Below are 24,328 nucleotides of genomic sequence, written 5' to 3'. Positions count from 1 at the left end.
TTGCATTTCTATTTAGGTCTTTCTTTCATTGATCCCTATAATTCTGCACTCGTTTGCTCAATGGATTCTAGTGAGTCTGTTGACTAAATTCGAATTGAAAAAAGGTACACCTTATTTAAAAGGGATGACTTAAGATCAATTTAATGAAAACTCAAAGAGGAAATCCGTTGGCCAGCGAGTGGGAGGGTTTTCAGCGTGCGCATGGGAACCACGCCTGCAAGGCCCGTTATTACCCACCTGCATCAAGTAAGTCTGAATACCAACTTCTGAGAAGTGTGTAGGAAAGGCGTACATTTCCTAAGTGGAGAATGCAAGTATTGCAAAACAGATTTTTAGCAGTAAAGTTGTTTGGGTGTATGTAGGATGAAGGAACAACTTAAAAACCTTCACAGAATGTCTGCATACACTTACGCCTCTAAATTATGCATTGACCAGGCGGGTTCACACCCTCAAAACAGCATAAAAACCCAAGTTGACTCATTCCCAAAGTGAACACACAAACTGAAACGGCTCCTGAGACAAGACAATAAAGACTTTGCAAACCTGTTGAAACGGATAACTGCTTTTGACGTTTATTTTGTAAGAAAAGACGGGAGAACAAAAAGAACAGAAGTCATATACTGTCTATAAAGATCCAAAAACACTCAGTAACACAGCACACACCAGTACGAGCTGCAAAGTCTATGTTTTGATGTAAAATAATTGAAGCGTTTTTTAAATAATAATAGTCCAGAGAGTTGTATTACAAATGCATCTACTGTCCTGCATTCAAGACGAAACGTGATTGTTTAAGACCAATCTAATTCCAACCTCTATGGCTGGCTGTGAACAATTAGATCAGCTCTGAAAAAGATCTGATCTGATTGGTCAAAAGACCAATTAGTGAGAGGCCTCCCGAGTGGAGTGGCGCAGTGGTCTAAGGCTCGGCATCGCTGTGCTAAGCTGTGCCACTAGAGATTCTGGGTTCGAGTCCAGGCTCTGTCGCAGCCGGCCGTGACCGGGAGACCCATGGGACGGCGCACAGTTGGCCCAGCGTCGTCCAGGTTAGGGAGGGTTTGGCCGGCAGGGATGTCCTCGTCCCATCGAGCACTAGAGACTCCAATGACGGGCCGGGCGCAGTACACACTGACACGGTCACCAGGTGCACAGTGTTTCCTCCGACACATTGGTGCGGCTAGCTTTCCAGGTTAAGCGGGCATTGTGTCAAGAAGCAGTGCGGCTTGGTTGAGTCGTGTTTTCGGAGGACGCATGGCTCTCGACCTTCGCCTCTCCCGAGTCCGTACGGGAGTTGCAGCGATGAGACAAAACAAACTACCAATTGGATACCATGAAATTGGGAAAAAAAGGGGTGTAAAAAAATATATATAAAAATAAAACGAAGACAAATTAGTGGAAAAAAAGATCAGAATTGGGGTGCCCGTCTAAACCCAGCCTCAATGTGTTGAACATTGTCTTAGCAGTATGTTGATAATGAAAGAATGTGTGAGACTATGGAAGGGGCTAGAAATCGAGTTGTTCTGTAGGTATTGTGATGGAGCCGTGCCTGGCCTTGTTTAGGATGGGCGGTTGGATCCAGAGGGTACATTGTCTGGAGGGCAGGCTACGATGTCGGCTAGCATGGACGCCATCGCTTCTTCATCCAACTGAGAGAGAGAGTGTGGGTTGTTAGATTCAATTCTGTGGCAGAGGAAATGCACAACGGTCATTAACCAACATAATTTGTATATCTGCAAGTATTCCCCCTAAGCCATGACCATGTAACACATGGGAAATGTGTGGGTTGTACAGTACAAAAAGCCTGAGTGGTATAATGGTTATATGGACACATTTTGAACAGAGTGTTTCTGAGTCTTTTTCTTACCTTTTTCTTCTCTGTTCCTTCCTCCTCTCTCTTTCTCTTCATCCCTCTCCCATCCTCTCTTTCTTTCTCTCGTTCAGGCCCCTCTCCCTTGCTCTCCCTCGGAGCTGTTGATGACCTCCTGTCCGGTATTGTCGCCGCCCTGTTTGGATATTTCTCCCTCCTGATTGGATGGCTGATCGTCACTGTCCACCCTCACTTCCGGTGCAGGCTCCGCCTCCTGTTGGTGTTGAGCAGCAGGACCGTCTTCAGAAGAGGACGTTCCCTCCGGCCGATAACCTCCCTTCTGCTCCCATGACCTCACTTTCTGCCCATGCCCGGCCCCTTCCTCATCTAGCTCTGCCTGAGCTAGCTCTCTCTCAGAGCTCCGCCCGTCACACACAGGATCTGAGGCATGTTCGGGTCATTCATTCCTTCATTGGCATCCTCCTCTCCCTCTTCCTCCAGCACTCCGATGCTCTCTACCTCCTGAGCCTTTATCCTTCCTTCCCCCTCGCTCTCCACTCGGAATCCTCCTATCCCTCCCTCCGCCAACCCTCTGAGCACCTCTCCTTCCTCTCATCCCTCCTATCCTCCCTTCTCCGTCCAACAGCCGAATCTCTCCCTCTTCTTCATCCTCAATCTCCTCCCCCTTATAATCATCAAGGTCTCCATCAAATATCCTCATCTGGGAAATCGTTCTCTTCCAACTCATCCTCCTCTTCTTCATCAGAGCTGTTGATATTAATGACCGTGTGATCTTCGTCAATGGATTGCTGTTGCTGCTGTAGGGCTCTGCTGGACTGGGCTAACTGGTTCTGGTGAACCTGTAGAGTTCGAGAATTGTATTTAAAAGGCACAATACGTAGAGATAGCGCTGCCATTTCCTGGTTTCTAAAATTCATATTTTTTTGGCCTGATTTCAAGTTTGTGACAAAACAAGCTATGTTTAGTGTAGATAATCATTGTACCATCCATACCTTTGTGAAATGTATTTTCAATAACCCAAAATATTGTATTTTGTACAAAATCAAAAGATAAATGACACACAAGCGAAACTTAATGACAGGACATTTAAGTGAAAATTAAGTGATTTTTGTACCTGTATGGGAAGATCTAGTGCTGGAGGCTGGCCCTGGAGCAACATCTGCTGGAGCTGGGTTCCAGGCAGGGAGTCAGTCCCGACTCCTAACCCCACAGAGGGTTCCCCGAGTTGGGCCACACCGGTGGAGTTGAGAGGGGGAACCAGAGAGACTAGCGGAGCTGGAGGGAACAAGTTGACGGTGTAGTTTGGGGTGAAGGAGGGGAGGAGAGGGTGAGGGAGGGAGGTAGAGGGAAGGTCGTTGGAAAGGGGGAGGGAGATGTCCCCACCCGGGTCGCCCCTTGGACAGGGCATGGGGAGTGTGACGCCACCTGGTGCTAAGGAAGACCCGGGAAGAGTGGCCGCAGCGCTGGTGCCATCTTGGCTTTCCAACATCAGCATCCTCTGTGGCACGATGACCACACCATCGTCCGAATCGCTCTCTAGCGAAATCTCCATATCCGATGCCTCTTCTTTGTCGTAGAGGATGAAAACGGGTCTCTGGCCGCCGGAGAGCACTGGAAGAACCAGAGGTAAGTGGTTGTCCAGGGAGCTGGGGAAGGGAGGTCCGGGGGCGGGCCCCCCTAGGAGGTTGGATGCCTGGGGGGGTTTGAGGGTGAGGGGGAAAGAGAGAGAGGGGGGGCGCGGATGGAGGAGGGAGTTGCATATGGTCAGGGCCTCTGTACAGAAGGAGGATACCTGGAGAAAGATGGGGAGAGATGGGGATAAAGAGAAACAGATTCAGGAAGCAAATGTATTCCAAAAAGGTCGCTTGCCAGTCCAGTACATATCACTAAGGATACAAATTTGCCTGAGCTAACCAAAAGCAGAAAACAACAGCACACATGGAAAACACTCCTACGCTATAAACAAATCTTCCCAGAGTATTACACCTCTCTAAACCAGTCTAAACAGTCCTCAACAGCACGAGGGTAAAATGACACCACTGAACACACGCAGGTGTTCATCATCCAGTAGCTTTATCACCTGAGCTTCAGCTAAGAGGCAATGACTGAAATGCATGTAATTACGGTCGCATCCTTCACACGCCTCAGAACAAACTGCACAATCAACTCTAGAAAATGAATCCGCTGTTGTAAATGCTTTCATTGGACATGTTCATAAGGTTACACTATAAGGGTGGCTACTTTGAACAATCTCAAATAGAAAATATATTTGGATTTGTAAAAAAAAAAAAAATGGTTACATGATTCCATGTGTTATTTCATCAGTTTTGATTATTCTACAATGTAGAAAATAGTCAAAATAAAGAAAAACCCTGGAATGAGTAGGTGTGTCCAAACTTTTGACTGGTACTGCACGTACACACACACACACACACACAGTGCTTGTATGTGTCGTTGAAATTGTTCCATGTTGCGTTTATATTTTTGTTCAGTATGCAGTAGATATATCAAATAGGGGGGAGTGAGGCTATGGGGGTTTTATAAATAAGTATCAACCAGTGGGTCTTGTGACCGATACAGAGATGACCAGTTTACAGAGGAGCATGGAGGGCAATGATATGTCCTATGAGGCGCATTGGTGGCAAATCTAATGGCCGAATGGTAAAGAACATCTAGCCGCACGAGAGCACCCTTACCTGCCGATCTTTGAATTATGTCTCCGTAATCTAGCATGGGTAGGATGGTCATCTGAATCAGGGTTAGTTTGGCAGTTGGGGTGAAAGAGGAGCGATTACGATAGAGGAAACCAAGTCTAGATGTAACCTTAGCCTGCAGCTTTGATATGTGCTGAGAGAAGGACAGTGCCATACTCCCAAGTACTTGTATGCAGTGACTACCTCAAGCTCTAAACCCTCAGAGGTAGTAATCACACCTTGTTAAGAGGGGCATTCTTCTTACCAAACCACATGACCTTTGTTTTTGGAGGTGTTCAGAACAAGGTTAAGGGTAGAGAAAGCTTTGTTGTAGAGCATTTAACACAAAATTCAGGGAGGGGCCAGCTGATTAAAAGACTCATCTGCATATAAAATGGATGAGAGAGCTTTCTACTGCCTGAGCTATGTTGTTGATGTAAATTGAGAAGAGTGTGGGGCCTAGGATTGACCCTTGGGGTACTCCCTTGTTGACAGGCAGTGGCTAAGACAGCAGATTTTTTGACTTTATACACTGCACTCTTAGCAAACCAGGCCAAAGACCCCTCAGAGACACCAATACTCCTTAGCCGGCCCACAAGAATGGAATGGTCTATCGTATCAAAAGCTGTGGCCAAGTCAATAAAAATAGATGCACAATATTGCTTAGAATCAAGGACATTGGTGACATCATTGAGGACCTTTAAGGTTGCAGTGACATCCATAACCTGAGCGGAAACCAGATTGCATACCAGAGACATCAAGAAACCCAGTCAGTTGATTATTGACAAGTTTGTCCAACACTTTTGATAAACAAGGCAAAATAGAAATAGGCCTATAACAGTTAGGATCAGCTTGATCACCCCCTTAATGAAAGGAAGGACTGTGGCTGCCTTCCAAGCAATGGGAACCTCCCCAGAAAGGAGAAACAGGTTAAAAAAGTCAGAGATTGGCTTGGCGATGATAGGGGCAGCAACCTTAAATAAGGGTCTAAACCATCTGACCCAGATTTTTTTTGGGGTCAAGTTTAAGGAGCTCCTTTAGCACCTCGGACTCAGTAACTGCCTGCAGGGAGAAACTTTGTAGCGGGGCAGGGGAAAAACAGGGAGAAGCATCGGGGATAGTCGCATTAGAAAGGGTGGGAGCTGAGGAAATGTTGGACGGACAAGGAGGCATGGCTGAGTCAAATAGGAATCCTGACTTAATGAAGTGGTGATCTGCCTCTGGTACGGTGTCCCAGATGTCATGAAGATTAGGAATACTGAGGCCTTTGTTTCTCCAGGCTCTCTCCATCTCAGTGACACCCCCCACATCTTATCTATGGAATGCCAGCTGTAGGTTTTTACCTAGCCATCACTTAGTTGCCAGCCCCAGTTTAAAAAACTCCTCTCAGTTCACTCAGAATGAAGGAAATACATGTTACTATGTTACTTACTACAGTATTAGTTAAGTCAATAATTGCTAACTATTCATCTCAAACAAATAAGGTGAATACATCATTTTCCCCTCACACGCTACAAGCTTGGCACACCTGTATTTTGGGAGTTTCTCCCATTCTTCCCTAAAGATCCTCTCAAGCTCTGTCAGCGTGGATGGGGAGAGTCGCTGCACAGCTATTTTCAGGTCTCTCCAGAAATATTAGATCGGGTTCAAGTCCGGGCTCTGGCTGGGCCACTCAAGAACATTCAGAGACTTGTCCCGAAGCCACTCCTGCGTTGTCTTGGCTGTGTGCTTAGGGACGTTGTCCAGTTGGAAGGTGAAACCCAGTCTGAGGTCCTGAGCAGGTTTTCATCAAGGATCTCTGTACTTTGCTCTGTTCATCTTTGCCTCGTTCCTGACTAGTCTCCCAGTGCCCGCCACTGAAAAACATCCCCCAGCATTTTGCTGCCACCACCATGCTTCACCGTAGGGATGGTGCCAGGTTACCTCCAGACGTGACGCTTGGCATTCAGGCCATCAGACCAGATAATCTTGTTTCTCATGGTCTGAGTCTTTAGGTGCCTTTTGGCAAACTCCAAGCGGGCTGTCATGTGCCTTTTACTGAGGAGTGGCTTCTGTCTGGCCATTCTACCATAAAGGCCTGATTGGTGGTGCTGCAGAGATGGTTGTCCTTCTGGATGGTTCTCCCATCTCCAAGAGGAACTCTAGAGCTCTGTCAGAGTGACCATCGGGTTCTTGGTCACCTCCCTAACCAAGGCCCTTCTCCCCCCGATTGCTCAGTTTGGCAGGGAGGACAGCTCTAGGAAGAGTCTTGGTGGTAGCAAACTTCCTCCATTTAAGAATGATGGAGGCCACTGTGTTCTTGAGGACCGTCAATGCTGCACACATTTTTTGGTACCCTTCCCCAGATCTGTGCCTCGACACAATCCTGTCTCGGAGCTCTACGGACAATTCCTTCGACCTGATGGCTTGGTTTTTTGCTCTGACATGCACAGTCAACTATGGGACCTTATAAATACATTTGATTTGATTCTATATATAGCCCTTCGTACATCAGCTGATATCTCAAAGTACTGTACAGAACTGTCATAGACAGTTGTGTCTTTCCAAATCATGTCCAATCAATTGAATTTACCACAGGTGAACTCCAATCAAAGTTGTAGAAACATCTCAAGTATGATCAATGGAAACAGTATGCACCTGAGCTCAATTTCGAGTCTCAAAGCGAAGGGTCTGAATACTTAAGTAAATAAGGTATTTCAGTTTTTATTTTTAATACATTTGCAAAAATTTTAACAAACGTGTTTCCGCTTTGTCATTGTGGGATATTGTGTGTTGATTGCTGAGGAATATTATTTTTTAAATCCATTTTAGAATAAGGCTGTGGAAAAAGTCAAGTGGTCTGAATACTTTCCGAAGGCACTGTATGTATGCATGTATAGATATATCTGTGTGTGTGTTCTGTACGTGTACTTGTGTTTGTGCATGTGTTGATTGTGTGCTTGCAGTGTATGAGTTGGTGGGTGTGTGTGTGTATATGTTCTTATTTAAAGTGGAACGGAAGAGGCAGAATCATGTTTACTTGATTGCTTAAACACAGACCACCAAACCAAAACACGACAGTGTGCTAGTCACAGCCCCCAAATAACCCTTTAGTTCCCCTCCCTGAGTGTGTGTGTATGTACTTTCAGGTTGCAGTCCCTCTGTGTGTAGGTCAGGTTCCTGCATGTGTGTGTGTGTGCGCGTGCATGCATGTCTATTAGTGTGTGTGTGTCCCTGTGGGTATATTACCCCCTACCTTCAGACTCCTATCCCTCCTCCCGTGGGGGGCAGAGAGAGCGGGGAGGAAAGGAGCACACGCATAAAGAAACATGATCACAAACATGACCAAAATTATTGGCACCCTTGGTAAAGATGAGTAAAAAAAGACTATTTTATGCAAATACTGAACCATATTGTATGCTCCATAAAATGGAAAATTATATTATACTAATACAATTGCTCAGAGGAAGATTTTGTTAATATTTTCACACTCAAAAAGACACCGGTCAAAATTATTGGCACCCCTGTTTTCAATACTCCGGCACTGAGCCTTTTTCTAAAATGTTTTATGAGATTGGAGAATACATTGGGGGGGGGATCTTAGACTATTCATCCATACAGAATCTTTCCAGATCCTTGATATCCTTCGTCTGCCTTCTTCAATTCAAACCACAGGTTTTCAATGGGGTTCAGGTCCGGAGACTAAAATGGCCATTGGCAAAATATTGATTTTGTGGTCAATTAACCATTTCTTTGTGGAATTTGCTGTTTGCTTGGGGTTATTGTCTTGCGGTCAAGTTTCAGCTCCCTAGCAGAGGCAACTGGGTTTTTGGCTAAAATGTCCTGGTATTGGGTAAAGTTCATAATGCTGTTGACCTTAACAAGGGCCCCAGGACCAGTAGAAGCAAAATTGGCCCATAATATCAGCGATCCACCACCACCATATTTTACAGTAGGTATGGGGTTCATCTCTGCTTATCACAACTTCTTTCAAACACCAAACCCACCACTGGTGTGCGTAGCCAAATAGTTTTCATTTTCATGTCATCTTACAAATGTAGATGCTTGGAGTTTGCTAAACGGCATTGGCAATTGGATCGGAACCGGCACTATGGCCAGATGACAGCAAAATAAAGCTCTTTGGCAGCGCACACCAGTAGTAGGTTTGGCGTTGAAAGCAGGATGTAATAAGCAGAGAACAACCCCATACCTACTGTAAAATATAGTGGAGATCTTTGATATAATCATTTTGAAACCTTATCTTTTAAGATAATTTTTTATTACTTGTTAAACAAAATATGGGGTTCAATTGGATTAGTATAAAATCATTTCCCAAACTAATTAGCATACAATATAGCTCAGTACTTGTATTATTTATTCTATACAGTCTTTTTGTTTTGCTCGTCTTTATCAAGGGTGCCAATAATGTTGTTCATGGCTGTATTACAGGGAAGGTAATACAACACACAGATGAGACACACACAACTGACCTTGTGTATATCATCCTTCAGTAGAGATCCACTGGTCAGTATGACTTGTCTCAATGCTGCAAAGAGAGAGATGTATCACTATACTCATCACAGCTCGTCAAGATATCATTGACCTGTGATTGATTGTAAATGCTAAAAATACACTATGAAAGGGATCGGTCATTCATTGGCAACATGGACTGGAAAATGTATACATTTGTTTTGCTTACACACATCTCCAATAATCAACAAATGTCAGCACACTAGATAAACCCCCGCACCTCTGAGTGCAGACAGGCAGGTGTCCTGATTGGCCAGCGAGTCTCCTTTCCTCTGGAAAGAGGCGCCGCCCCTGTCGCTCACAGCCAATCCAGGCTTCCGGCTTTTAGAGCAGGGCTTTTTGGAAACCAGATCACGGAGCTGAGGAGAGCTGGTGGGCTGGAGAGGAGGAGGAAAAAGAGAGGAGAGGGGGATGGTGTTAGACTTAAGTGGAGCGTGAGTAAATATCCTGCAATGGCACCCTATTCCCTATGTAGTGCACTACTATTGACCAACATTTTTTGACCAGAAATAGTGGTTACACTACATAGCCATAGTAATGACCATCCTAAGCTTCTCGTTGGCAATATACCAATCAGATCCTCTTACCCTAACAGAGTCCGCCAAGGGTGTGTTGTCACCCAGCAGGTGGGCCAGTAGGAGCTCGGAGTGGGTGGGGCTTCCCTGCAAGACACAGGCTGAGGCTCCTCCCACTCTTACCCAGAGTTCTAAGGTACGGTACAAGGACACACGCACTGCACTATGGGTCAAAAAGTGAGAGATTATGAACATACGAATACAAATAAAGGAGGTTTGGAGTGTGTGTAGTTCGCCAGTGTGTGTGTGTCAGTGGAGGCTGCTGAGGGGAGGACGGCCCATAATGGCTGGAACGGAGTGAATGGAATGACGTCAAGCTATGTGTTTGAAGTATTTGATACTAGTCTACTCATTCCGCTCCAGCCTTTACCGCGAGCCCTGCCTTCCCAATTCACTTCTTTGGGGTAGGGGGCAGTATTAGGTAGCTTGGATGAAAAACGTGCCCAGATTAAGCTGCCTGCTACTCAGCCGTAAAAGCTAGAATATGCATATAATTAGTACATTTGGATAAAAAACACTGAAGTTTCTAAAACTGTTTGAATGAGGTCTGTGAGTATAACAGAACTCATATGGCAGGCAAAAACCAGCCCCCATTGAAGATACAGGGTGATATTAGTTATATTTCACTTCCCACGGCTTCCACTAGATGTCAACAGTATTTAGAACCTGTTTTGAGGATTCTACTCTAAAGGAGGGGCTCATAAGGGCTCTTTGAGTGAGTGGTTTGGCAGAGTGCCACAGCTTAGGTCTGGCGCGCTCACGTGAAAGGTAGCTACGTTCCACTTCATTTGTACAAACAAAGGAATTGTCCGGTTGGGACATTAATGAAGTTTCATGTTAAAAACATCCTAAAGATTGATTCCATACTTAGGTTGGCATGTTTCTACAGGCTGTAACGGAACTGTTTGAACTTTTCGTCCGACGTTCAGCGCGACCTGAACACGCTTTTGGATTTGTTTACCAAACGCCTAACAAAAGAAGATATTTGGATGTAACTGATGGACATTATCGAACAAATCAAACATTTATGGTGGAACTGGGATTCCTGGGAGTGCATTCTGATGAAGATCATCAAAGGTAAGTGAATATTTAAAATGCTATTTCTGAGTAATGTTGACTACCCAATATGGCGGATATCTTTTTGGCTGCTTTGTTGTCTAAAGGCTGTACTCAGATTATTGCATGGTTTGCTTTATCCGTAAAGTTTTAAAAAAAAATCTGACAGCGGTTGCATTAAGGAGAGGTTTATCTAAAGTTCCATGTATAATAGTCGTATCTTTATCAATGTTTATTATGAGTATTTCTGTAAATTGATGTGGCTCTCTGCAATATCACTGCATGTTTTAGAACTACTGAACGTAATGCGCCAATGTAAACTCAGATTTGTTTATATAAATATGAACTTCATCAAATAAAACATACATGTATTGTGTAATATGAAATCCTATGAGTGTCATCTGATGAAGATCATCAAAGGTTAGTGATACATTTTACCTCTATTTGTGCTTTTTGTGACTCCTTTCTTTGGCTGGAAAAAATGGCTGTGTTATTCTGTAGCTTGGTGGTGACCTAACATAATCGTTTGTGGTGCTTTCGCTGTAAATCCTTTTTGAATTTGGCGCCCTGCACTTTCACTGGCTGTTGCGGGGGGGGGGGGGGGGTCCGCTAGCGGAAGCCACCAACCTCCTTTGGTTTGTATGTACGCGTAGCGCGCAGGGGGTTTGTGTGTGTGTGTGAGATACCTGAATGCTCTCTGTTGTCCCAGGCTGGTTTCAGGTAGAGGGTCCAGGCAGACAGGGTCTGAGAGAACAGTCTCTGTAGCACACTGGAATACTGCACCAACCCACTGCCTAAACTGAGATAGGAAAGAAGAATTCAAGTCCATCAGTCCACTAATTAATAAAACACCCATTGCATTTAGATTTTTTTTTTCAAGCCAGCACTTGCGTAGCCTGATCCCAGATCTGTTTGTGCGGTCATGCCAACTCCTTGTCCCTCATTGTTTGACTAGACAATGAGAGCAATGGAGTTGGCATGAGCGCACAAACAGATCTGGGACCAGGCTAGCACTTGGGTTGCCTTCAGTAGGTACTTACGCTGTGATGAGAGCGTGCAGCACCCGCAGAGTATCTTTGTGTATGGCAGGCAACACCAGCAGCTTCACACACCCATCAGCTGTTACATTCTGTTGATAAAGAGAGCCTTGTTAACGATACACCAAAACCCCCGTGTACCGAACCTTACTGCATTTTTGGTGGTTGAATGTTTATTACATTTTTTGGGGGTGGAGGGGGGTGTTTGACAAAACAGTGGTGAGTGAGTGAGTGAGAGAGAGAGAACTCACTATGCTCTTGGAGCTGACCGCCAGGGCGCGACAGACCAGGTTGAGCACCTGCTGTACAGGTAGATGCACTGCAGAGGCCGGGTCCACACTGTGTGTGTGAGAGAGAAGAGACAGACATGAACAATTGTAATTTGGGTAGTTAGTAAAAGCTTCCAGTGTGTGTGTGTGGACCTACCGGAGTGTGTGTTTGAGAGCCAGGCAGGCAGCTCTGTGTCTGTGTTGTAACTGCAGCAGGAGGAGGGGGTCTGTGTCATGCAGAGGAGAGTAGGGCAGCTCTACACCTGGCCCTTCATACTGCACTGTCCCTTCTGAAACACAAGAGGGCAGAACACACAGTAGGGAAAGAGGCATGACTCACTAGACTAGATAATAGGGATGGGAATCGTTCCTTTCAAGCACGATCTAGATACATGGGCTCTGATATGGATACTTTTAGTTTGAAACGTTTCGGTTTGATTTGAGGAACAACATTTGTTGCATGAAACCATTCATTTTCCGTTCTAAATTCAAACCTGTTACCGATGGTGCTATAGCCTGACGACTCACACTAAATTCTCACGCTGCTCTGTTGTTCCCTACCGACTTTAGTCCGAGACTGTCATCATTGAAGTTGTTCGTGGTGATGAGGGCACGTGGGGCTTTGTACAAAAAGTCCTCAGCGATTTGATCGTCTCTAACCAATCAGAGTATCAAATCCAAAGACTAATTTTCAAACCGCCGCTCTGGCCCAACCCATTGGCTTCTAAATCAATCAGACGGTGCGAATGTGTTCAAATTTGGTGTAGGGTTGGGGAGGTATTCATTGCGGAGGAGAAACTAATGTCCGTGGGCGTGACGTAGCATTTGGCTGGAGCAAGGAGTCTGGGTTGCCAGGAAACGGGAGCTGAGGATCTGAGCATCCAGATTAGGGGGGGATGTTTTATCTGAACTCCTCATCACTTACTGTTTAACTTGCCAATTTAACAGATGCTTTTTTTATAATAATGATTCAATATTTATAGCCAATTAATATAAAACACAGCTTTGGATTTCACCCCCGTCTCAAAAACAAAATGGTGAAGCTCGCAAAAAAATTATTGCTGCACTTTATGAAATTACAAATTTAAACCCGCTCCTCCGCTCTCTCCACTGGCTTCCAGTTGAAGCTCGCATCCGCTACAAGACCATGGTGCTTGCCTACGGAGCTGTGAGGGGAACGGCACCTCAGTACCTCCAGGCTCTGATCAGGCCCTACACCCAAACAAGGGCACTGCGTTCATCCACCTCTGGCCTGCTCGCCTCCCTACCACTGAGGAAGTACAGTTCCCGCGCAGCCCAGTCAAAACTGTTCGCTGCTCTGGCCCCCCAATGGTGGAACAAACTCCCTCACGACGCCAGGACAGCGGAGTCAATCACCACCTTCCGGAGACACCTGAAACCCCACCTCTTTCAGGAATACCTAGGATAGGATAAAGTAATCCTTCTCACCCCCCTTAAAAGATTTAGATGCACTATTGTAAAGTGGCTGTTCCACTGGATGTCTTAAGGTGAACGCACCAATTTGTAAGTCGCTCTGGATAAGAGCGTCTGCTAAATGACTTAAATGTATTAAATGTAAACTGTTCCTGTAAAAATGACCCAATGCAATAACTGTTTAAAGCAAAACTACCAAAACTATTTCTTATGGTCAAACCTGGCAATCGAAAAAAAGACCCAATCAGCAGTTAGATGTGAAAATCAGCAAGATGTAAGTTGTGTCCACTCCGGTAGCCTACACAACTTCACCGGTAAAACACAATTTTCTACAATGCATTTAGTAACAATAACCCAGCAAATTAAAACGGTTGTCACCCAACTAATAAAGCCTATGATTTGACATTGCAAAAGCCATTTTACAAGCATTGGAATGCTGAAGTTGCCATGCAGGAGTTTGAATATAAGATCAGTGGTAGAGATGCACGATATATCGGTAAGCATATCGGAATCGGCCGACCTTAGCTAAAAATGCCAACATGCCAACAAAAGCAGAAAAATACTAAGCGCAAACTTCCAACAACTAAACAAGTTCAAGTCGTCATTTGAAAGAGGAAGAAAGTTTCAGCGAGACAACTCAAAGGTGAAATCCATTAATGCCAAGATAATGGAATTAATTGCCATTGACAATCAACCGCTCTCTTTCCTGGATGATGTTGGCCTTCGCCGACTGGTCGAACACCTCGAGCCCCGGTACACACTACCAAGTAGGCGCTATTTTTAGATGTTGCCCTACCAGAGTTACACAGTTTTGTTGAAACGCACATCCATGAGCTAGCTTGACTGAGATTTGGACCAGCGAAGTCAGCCACATGGGCATGCTGAGCCTGACAGCACCGTGGGTCGACGAGGATTTCGTACTGAGGAAAGCTGTATTGCTCAAGAATGTGCTGGTTCACATACCGCTGCTGCCATTTCAATGGTATTTGAGAACATGTTTGAAACTTGGAAACATGAACACATTCCTCGCTCCATCCGAACAACTGACTCGAGAAATAAGCTAATAAACCGCGTCTGCAGCAGACGTGATATCCTCGGTCATGGCATTGAAACGCCTGCTCAACAAAACACAAACACAGTTAAAACTTGCAAAAGTATTCCACAAGAGGCTGTGAATAAGCAGTTCGGTGGAATTCTCTCTAAGTCGCCATCATGCTCGGTGCTAGGTACCTAGCATCATGCTCGGTGCTAGGTACCGCTACGTCGATGGAGACAAGAAACAGGGTTTACATGAAATGTTACAGACACAGCTGGACAAGACGGAACCGGACAGTGACAGTGCGCACCGAGGATGAGAGGCCACGGACAGACCGAGCTGAAACTTCACTGCTTGACATGTATGATGAAATCCTGGTTGAGACTGAACTAATCTGGAGTAATTCTCCTGTCTTATCTGGTGTCCTGTGTGAATTTACAGTTGGAGTCGGAAGTTTACATACACTTAGGTTGGAGTCATTAAAACTTTTTCAACCACTCCACAAATTTCTTGTTAATTAACAAACTATAGTTTTGGCAAGTCGGTTAGGACATCTACTTTGTACATGACACAAGTCATTTTTCCAACATTTGTTTACAGACAGATTATTTCACTTATAACTCACTGTATCACAATTCCAGTGGGTCAGAAGTTTACATACACTAAACTAAGTTGACTGTGCCTTTAAACAGCTTGGAAATTCCAGAAAATGTTGTCATGGCTTTAGAAGCTTCTGATAGGCTAATTGACATCATTTGAGTCAATTGGAGGTGTCCTTGTGGTTGCATTTCAAGGCCTACCTTCAAACTCAGTGCCTCTTTGCTTGACATCATGGGAAAAATCAAAAGAAATCAGCCAAGACCTCAGAAAATAAATTGTAGACCTGTCTGGCCAACAACCTCCTTTCCTCAGTAAGAGCATACTTGTGTCATGCAATAAAATGAAAATTAATTACTTAAAAATCATATAATGTGATTTTCTGGATTTTTGTTTTAGATTCCGTTTCTCACAGTTGAAGTGTACCTATGATAAAAATTACAGAGCTCTACATGTTTTGTAAGTATCAAATACTTGTTCTCCCCACTGTATATCCTGTCTCAGTTACACCAGCTCTGTCAGGCAGAATGGGCCAAAATTCACCCAAATTATTGTGGGAAGCTTGTGGAATGCTACCCGAAACATTTGACCCAATTTAAAAAATTTAAAGGCAATGCTACCAAATACTAATTGAGTGTATGTAAACCTCTGACCCACTGGGAATGTGATGAAAGAAATAAAAACTGAAATAAATCATTCTCTCTACTATTTTTCTGACATTTCAAACTCTTAAAATAAAGTGGTGATCCTAACTGACCTAAAACAGGGAATTTTTACTAGGATTAAATGTCAGGAATTGTGAAGAACTGAGTATAAATGTATTTGGCTAAGGTGTATGTAAACTTCCGACTCTCTCTAATCCTCTCCCTTTCTCTCTGAGGATCTGAGCCCTAGGATCATGCCTCAGGACTACCTGGCCTGATGACTCCTTGCTGTCCCCGGTCCACCTGGTCATGCTGTGCTACCTTGTCCCAGACCTGTTGCTTTCAACTCTCTAGAGACAGCAGGAGCGGTAGAGATACTCTGAATGATTGGCTATGAAAAGCCAACTGACATTTACTCCTGAGATGCTGACCTGTTGCACCCTCTACAACCACTGTGATTATTATTATTTGACCGTTGGTAATCTATGAACATTTGAACATCTTGGCCATGTTCTGTTATAATCTCCACCCGGCACAGCCAGAAGAGGACTGGCCACCCCTCATAGGCTGGTTCCTCTCTAGGTTTCTTCCTAGGTTCCGGCCTTTCTAGGGAGTTTTTGCTGTTTGGGGTTTTTAAGATGGGATTCTGTACAGCACTTAAGGACTTTATAAATCAATGTGATTGATTGAACAAATGAACAAGAAAACAGCACAACAAGTAAGTGAAAGGAATAGGTTTTGATTATGTTTTACTGGTAATGGGGATATACAGTACAAAAAAGTATTTAGTCAGTCACCAATTGTGCAAGTTCTCCCACTTAAAAAGATGATAGGTACACTTCAACTATTACAGACAAAATGGAAAAAAAATCCAGAAAAATTACATTGTAGGATTTTTAATGAATTTAATTTAATGAATTTAAAAATGGTGGAAAATAAGTATTTGGTCACCTACAAACAAGCAAGATTTCTGTCTCTCACAGACCTGTAACTTCTTCTTTAAGAGGCTCCTCTGTCCTCCACTCGTTACCTGTATTAATGGCACCTGTTTGAACTTGTTATCAGTATAAAAGACACCTGTCCACAACCTCAAACAGTCACACTCCAAACTCCACTATGGCCAAGACCAAAGAGCTATCAAAGGACACCAGAAACAAAATTGTAGACCTGCACCAGGCCTTGAAATACATCCACAGGTACACCTCCAATTGACACAAATTATGTCAAATTATATCAGAAGCTTCTAAAGCCATGACATTATTTTCTGAAATTTTCCAAGCTGTTTAAAGGCAGTCAACGTAGTGTATGTAAACTTCTGACCCCTGGAATTGTGATACAGTGAGTTATAAGTAAAATAATCTGTCTGTAAACAATTGTTGGAAAAATGACTTGTGTCATGCACAAAGTAGATGTCCTAACCGACTTGCCAAAACTATAGTTTGTGAACAAGAAATTTGTGGAGTGGTTGAAAAACAAGTTAATGACTCCAACCTAAGTGTATGTAAACTTCCGACTTCAACTGTACATGACTAAACCAAAGACTCCACTATGCCAGTAACCATTTCACTATACTGTTTACACCTTCTGTACCCTGTGCATGTGATGAATAAGCGTAAGATTATTTTATATAGTGTGCATTTACCAGAGACGGGTAATGTGAAGAACATGACCTGCACCAAAATCAGATTATCTAGTCCTTGGCCTATATCCTAAAGTGAATTTTTGCTACTATTTTTTGCTACTAATTTCACCACATTTAGTCTTGAAACCTTTGGTTGTTTACTACACTGAATCCTTAAAGAGTTGGGTGGGACTAAGGTTTAAGAGGGTGTGAACAATGCTGAATGGGTGTAGACAAAGAAGAGCTCTCCAGCAGGTACCAAAACATTCACAGGCCATTTTCTCTAAAGTGAGGTTTGAAAGTTGATCTACTTTCAAAGCACAATTACTTTCCCATTGTTCCTCAACTGCTGTGTATGATATACCATTTTCTAGATCGGAGTCTCTACTTTTATCCAATGCAAAAAAACACAATTTCACTACATAGGACCGAATCCAGGTGGTGAGTCACAAATAAACTGAAGACAAACCGCTTGTACTTTTGGGTTGGCACTGTCCATTTTGGCTAAGAAATAGGCACCCAGTTTGTCCTGTTGAAGACAAATTGTCAGACAGAGATAAAACAACATCAATAACAACACAGATATCCCAAATATGATGTACTAAAAGAGCATCCTATTTGTAATGTAGTTTATGAGTGTGTTGTAATGCTCACCCTCAGGGAGCCACAGGCTCAGGGATAGGTCATACATGCAGTCATCCCCTCAATGGCAGCTAGGTGACACTATTCCTGCTCCCAACGCTCTAGGCGACCAGTTTTGATAGCCTTTAGCCGCACCCTCATACTACTCCTTCTCTGTTCCGCGGGTGATGTGGAGGTAAACCCAGGCCCTGCATGTCCCCAGGTACCCTCATTTGTTGACTTCTGTGATCGAAAAAGCCTTGGTTTTATGCATGTCAACATCAGAAGCCTCCTCCCTAAGTTTGTTTTACTCACTGCTTTAGCACACTCTGCTAACCCTGATGTCCTTGCCGTGTCTGAATCCTGGCTCAGGAAGGTCACCAAAAATTCAGAGATTTCCATACCCAATTATAACATCTTCCGTCAAGATAGAACTACCAAAGGGGGAGGAGTTGCAGTCTACTGCAGAGATAGCCTGCAAAGTAATGTCATACTTTCCAGGTCCATACCCAAACAGTTCGAACTACTAATTTTGAAAATTACTCTTTCCAGAAATAAGTCTCTCACTGTTGCCGCCTGCTACCGACCCCCCTCAGCTCCCAGCTGTGCCCTGGACACCATTTGTGAATTGATCGCCCCCATCTAGCTTCAGAGTTTGTTCTGTTAGGTGACCTAAACTGGGATATGCTTAACACCCGGCAGTCCTACAATGTAAGCTAGATGCCCTCAATCTCACTCAAATCATCAAGGAACCCACCAGGTACAACCCTAACTCTGTAAACAAGGGCACCCTCATAGACGTCATCCTGACCAACTGGCCCTCCAAATACACCTCCGCTGTCTTCAACCAGGATCTCAGCGATCACTGCCTCATTGCCTGTATCCGCCACGGAGCCGCAGTCAAACGACCACCCTCATCACTGTCAAACGCTCCCTAAAACACTTCTGTGAGCAGGCCTTTCTAATCGACCTGGCCCGGGTATCCTGGAAGGACATTGACCTCATCCCGTCAGTTGAGGATGCCTGGTCATTCTTTAAAAGTAACTTCCTCACCATTTTAGATAAGCATGCTCCGTTCAAAAATGCAGAACCAAGAACAGATACAGCCCTTGGTTCACTCCAGACCTGACTGCCCTCGACCAGCACAAAAACATCCTGTGGCGGACTGCAATAGCATCGAATAGCCCCGTGATATGCAACTGTTCAGGGAAGTCAGGAACCAATACACGCAGTCAGTCAGGAAAGCTAAGGCCAGCTTCTTCAGGCAGAAGTTTGCATCCTGTAGCTCCAACTCCAAAAAGTTCTGGGACACTGTGAAGTCCATGGAGAACAAGAGCACCTCCTCCCAGCTGCCCACTGCACTGAGGCTAGGTAACACGGTCTCCACCGATAAATCCACGATTATCGAAAGCTTCAATAAGCACTTCTCAACGGCTGGTCATGCCTTCCGCCTGGCTACTCCAACCTCGGCCAACAGCTCCGCCCCCCGCAGCTCCTCGCCCAAGCCTCTCCAGGTTCTCCTTTACCCAAATCCAGATAGCAGACGTTCTGAAAGAGCTGCAAAACCTAGACCCGTACAAATCAGCTGGGCTTGACAATCTGGACCCTCTATTTCTGAAACTATCTGCCGCCATTGTCGCAACCCCTATTACCAGCCTGTTCAACCTCTCTTTCATATCGTCTGAGATCCCCAAGGATTGAAAGCTGCCGCAGTCATCCCCTCTTCAAAGGCGGAGACACCCTGGACCCAAACTGCTATAGACCTATATCCATCCTGCCCTGCCTATCTAAGGTCTTCGAAAGCCAAGTCAACAAACAGGTCACTGACCATCTCGAATCCCACCGTACCTTCTCCGCTGTGCAATCTGGTTTCCGAGCCGGTCACGGGTGCACCTCAGCCACGCTCAAGGTACTAAACGATATCATAACCGCCATCGATAAAGACAGTACTGTGCAGCCGTCTTCATCGACCTCGCCAAGGCTTTCGACTCTGTCAATCACCATATTCTTATCGGCAGACTCAATAGCCTTGGTTTCTCGGATGACTGCCTTGCCTGGTTCACCAATTACTTTGCAGACAGAGTTCAGTGTGTCAAATCGGAGGGCATGCTGTCCGGTCCTCTGGCAGTCTCTATGGGGGTGCCACAGGGTTCAATTCTCGGGCCGACTCTTTTCTCTGTATATATCAATGATGTTGCTCTTGCTGCGGGCGATTCCCTGATCCACCTCTACGCAGACGACACCATTCTATATACTTTCGGCCCGTCATTGGACACTGTGCTATCTAACCTCCAAACGAGCTTCAATGCCATACAGCACTCCTTCCGTGGCCTCCAACTGCTCTTAAACGCGAGTAAAACCAAATGCATGCTTTTCAACCGATCGCTGCCTGCACCCGCATGCCCGACTAGCATCACCACCCTGGATGGTTCCGACCTTGAATATGTGGACATCTATAAGTACCTAGGTGTCTGGCTAGACTGCAAACTCTCCTTCCAGACTCACATCAAACATCTCCAATCGAAAATCAAATCAAGAGTCGGCTTTCTATTCCGCAACAAAGCCTCCTTCACTCACGCCGCCAAGCTTACCCTAGTAAAACTGACTATCCTACCGATCCTCGATTTCGGCGATGTCATCTACAAAATGGCTTCCAACACTCTACTCAGCAAACTGGATGCAGTCTATCATAGTGCCATCCGTTTTGTCACCAAAGCACCTTATACCACCCACCACTGCGACTTGTATGCTCTAGTCGGCTGGCCCTCGCTACATATTCGTCGCCAGACCCACTGGCTCCAGGTCATCTACAAGTCCATGCTAGGTAAAGCTCCGCCTTATCTCAGTTCACTGGTCACGATGGCAACACCCATCCGTAGCACACGCTCCAGCAGGTGTATCTCACTGATCATCCCTAAAGCCAACACCTCATTTGGCCGCCTTTCGTTCCAGTACTCTGCTGCCTGTGACTGGAACGAACTGCAAAAATCGCTGAAGTTGGAGACTTTTATCTCCTCACCAACTTCAAACATCAGCTATCCGAGCAGCTAACCGATCGCTGCAGCTGTACATAGTCTATTGGTAAATAGCCCACCCATTTTCACCTACCTCATTCCCATACTGTTTTTATACTGTTTTTTTTTTTTATTTATTTATTTTTTTCTGCTCTTTTGCACACCAATATCTCTACCTGTACATGACCATCTGATCATTTATCACCCCAGTGTTAATCTGCAAAATTGTATTATTCGCCTACCTCCTCACGCCTTTTGCACACATTGTATATAGACTGCCCATTTTTTTTTTTCTACTGTGTTATTGACTTGTTAATTGTTTACTCCATGTGTAACTCTGTGTTGTCTGTTCACACTGCTATGCTTTATCTTGGCCAGGTCGCAGTTGCAAATGAGAACTTGTTCTCAACTAGCCTACCTGGTTAAATAAAGGTGAAATAAAAATAAAATAAAAATTCGTTACCGAATTCTGCTCTAGTATTCCTCAATACTTACGTAGTTAATTAATGTAAGTCGCTCTGGATAAGAGCGTCTGCTAAATGACTTAAATGTAAATGTAAATGTTAATTACTACTGTATACAAGCAATTTCCCCAGCTCTAACTTACCTCAGACTTGAGGCCTAGCAGCGAGGTGAGGATCCCCAGGATAGAGTTGAGGCCCACCTCCCTGGCCAGCTCAGGTAGCTGGGAGGAATACTGGAGCAGGTCCTGGAGGACCCCCACCGCTAGCTGGACGGACAGGGGGGTCCTGGGACTGGGGGGGAGAGAGGAAAAAAAGGGTTTAATTAGCTTAAGTCGATTAAAACATTTTAAAAAATAAAAAAAATGTCAAGAGATTTAACCCAGTTATTTCTGATGTCCCTATCCACATTTGATTAAGCAAATTCATACAAATCTGTGCCTCTCTCTAGGCTATGCATTGTGCTGTACAGGTGTGCGTCTTCAAATCAAAGTTTATTTGTCACGTGCGCCGAATACAACAAGTGTAGGCTCTATCCAATAGTGCAAAAAAGGTATTAGGTGAACAATAGGTAAGTAAAGAAATAAAACAACAGTAAAAAGACAGGCTATATACCGTAGCGAGGCTATAAAAGTAGCGAGGCTACATACAGACACCGGTTAGTCAGGCTGATTGAGGTAGTATGTACATGTAGATATGGTTAGTGACTATGCATATATCATGAACAGAGAGTAGTAGTAGCGTAAAAGAGGGGATGGCGGGACACAATGTAGATAGCCAATGTGCGGAAGCACTGGTTGCTCAGCCCAATTGAGGTAGTATGTACATGAATGTATAGTTAAAGTGACAATGCATTTTTGATAAACAGAGAGTAGCAGCAGCGTAAAGAAGCCTTTTTGAGAAGCCTTTTTGTCCTAGACTTGGCACTCCGGTACCGCTTGCCATGCGGTAGTAGAGTAAACAGTCTGACAATTTTTAGAGCCTTCCTCTGACACCGCCTGGTGTAGAGGTCCTGGATGGCAGGTGAACTCTTCACGACTGTCTTGGTGTGTTTGGAACATTCTAGTTTGTTGTTGATGTGGACACCAATGAACTTGAAGCTCTCAACCTGCTCCACTACAGCCCCGTCGATGAGAATGGGGTGCGTGCTCGGTCCTCCTTTTCCTGTAGTCCACAACCATCTCCTTAGTCTTGGTTACGTTGATGGATAGGTTGTTATTCTGGCACCCCCCGGCCTGGTCTATGACCTCCTCCCTATAGGCTGCCTCGTCGTTGTCGGTGATCAGGCCTACCGCCGTTGTGTCGTCTACAAACATAATGATGGTGTTGGTGTCGTGCCTGGCCATGCCGTCGTGGGTGAACAGGGAGTACAGGAGGGGACTGAGCACACACCCCTGGGGATCTCCAGTGTTGAGGATCTCCAGTGTTGAGGATCAGCGTGGCACATGTGTTGTTACCTACCCTCACCACCTGGGAGCGGCCCATCAGGAAGTCCAGGATCCAGTGGCAGAGGGAGGTGTTTAGTCCCAGGATCCTTAGCTTAGTGATGAGCTTTGAGGGCACTATGGTGTTGAACGCTGAGCTGTAGTCAATGAATAGCATTCTCACATAAGTGTTCCTTTTGTCCAGGTGGGAAAAGGCAGTGTAGAGTGCAATAGAGATTGCATCATCTGTGGATCTGTTGGGGCGTTATGCAAATTGGAGTGGGTCTGGGGTTTCTGGGATAATGGTGTGGATGTGAGCAATTACCAGCCTTTCAAAGCACTTCATGGCTACGGACGTGAGTGCTACAGGTCTGTAGTCATTTAGGCAGATTGCTTTTGTGTTCATGGGGACAGGGACTATGGTGGTCTGCTTGAAACATGTTGCTATTACAGACTCAATCAGGGACATGTTGAAAATGTCAGTGAAGACACCTGCCAGTTGGTCAGCACATGCCCGGAGCACACGTCCTGGTAATCCATCTGGCACCGCAGTCTTGTGTATCTTGGATTTGACTCAGTGAATGTTTTGGACAGATGTGTCTCCGGTGTGTGTGTGTGTGTGTGTGTGTGCGCGCGCTTATGTTAAAGTCTACAAAAGCACTTGACTTGGACTGAAATTTGTGCCGGTACAGTTATATTTAGGTGTAGGAGATCCACAATACTTTTGAGTTAATATTCTATAAGAGAAACAGGAGCTCAAGCAGTAGAACATTTCAGGTGCTCCTCCTGAGCTCCTGCCAAAGTTAAGCACGGGTCTACAGGTGTCTTCATACAGTGTCTTAGCTTCACACTGTGTCTTACCTGTATGACCTATTGTAGGGGCCGTAGCCATGAAAGACAGTGTTGTTGGAACACATCACTAGAACTGTCTTTGACCAGCACTGAGAGAAGACACAGCCCCTCGAACTTGGTTTTGCTGTTGCCGAGTTTGGCGTTGCTGAGTCCCACGAGACCACCGACAGCTCCAGTACTCTGAGGGATAAGAGCGAGGAGTGACATCAACCAGACCATCAACACTGCTATAAACTTTAGAAGCAAAACGACATTAGAGTTGGCTATGTAGCAAGATATGACACAATGGTATTCAGCAAAGGAAAAACAAAGACTAGCACGAGTCGATTGCATTGAGACAGCTCGGCCGCGATTGGGAGTTCTTAACTGACTTACTTAGTTAAATAAAAAATTTTTAAAAAGAAAGCAGACGGGATGCCATGCGTGGCCAATTCCAAGAATATAGCAAGCCAGTTTTACCTGTGTCGAGAACACGCCGTGCTCCCGGTAATTCGCTAAAAGTGCTGGTAAATATTCGGTCCGCTGCTCTTTCAGAACAGACACCAGACCCTCAGTTGGCCGCATATTGGAGGGGACATGCATCCAACCCGCTGTTACAGCCATCTTCCCACTCCGCCACACTAAAACGTCTAAATTATGCGACGGATGTAGTTATTCAAC

The 24,328-nt window shown here is 44.9% G+C and overlaps 1 pseudogene; it reads right to left on the bottom strand.

Moving 5' to 3' along the window:
• Window positions 1–546: 546 nt before the first annotated feature.
• On the bottom strand, window positions 547–24,277 carry LOC115133310 (proline-, glutamic acid- and leucine-rich protein 1-like; annotated as a pseudogene).
• Between the last annotated feature and the right edge of the window lie 51 nt (window positions 24,278–24,328).

The sequence above is a fragment of the Oncorhynchus nerka genome, linkage group LG8, assembly GCF_034236695.1.
Source record: "Oncorhynchus nerka isolate Pitt River linkage group LG8, Oner_Uvic_2.0, whole genome shotgun sequence".
NCBI lineage: Eukaryota > Metazoa > Chordata > Actinopteri > Salmoniformes > Salmonidae > Oncorhynchus > Oncorhynchus nerka.
The sequence above is the reverse complement of the archived record's forward strand: the minus strand, read 5'-3'. Positions and strand labels throughout refer to the sequence as shown.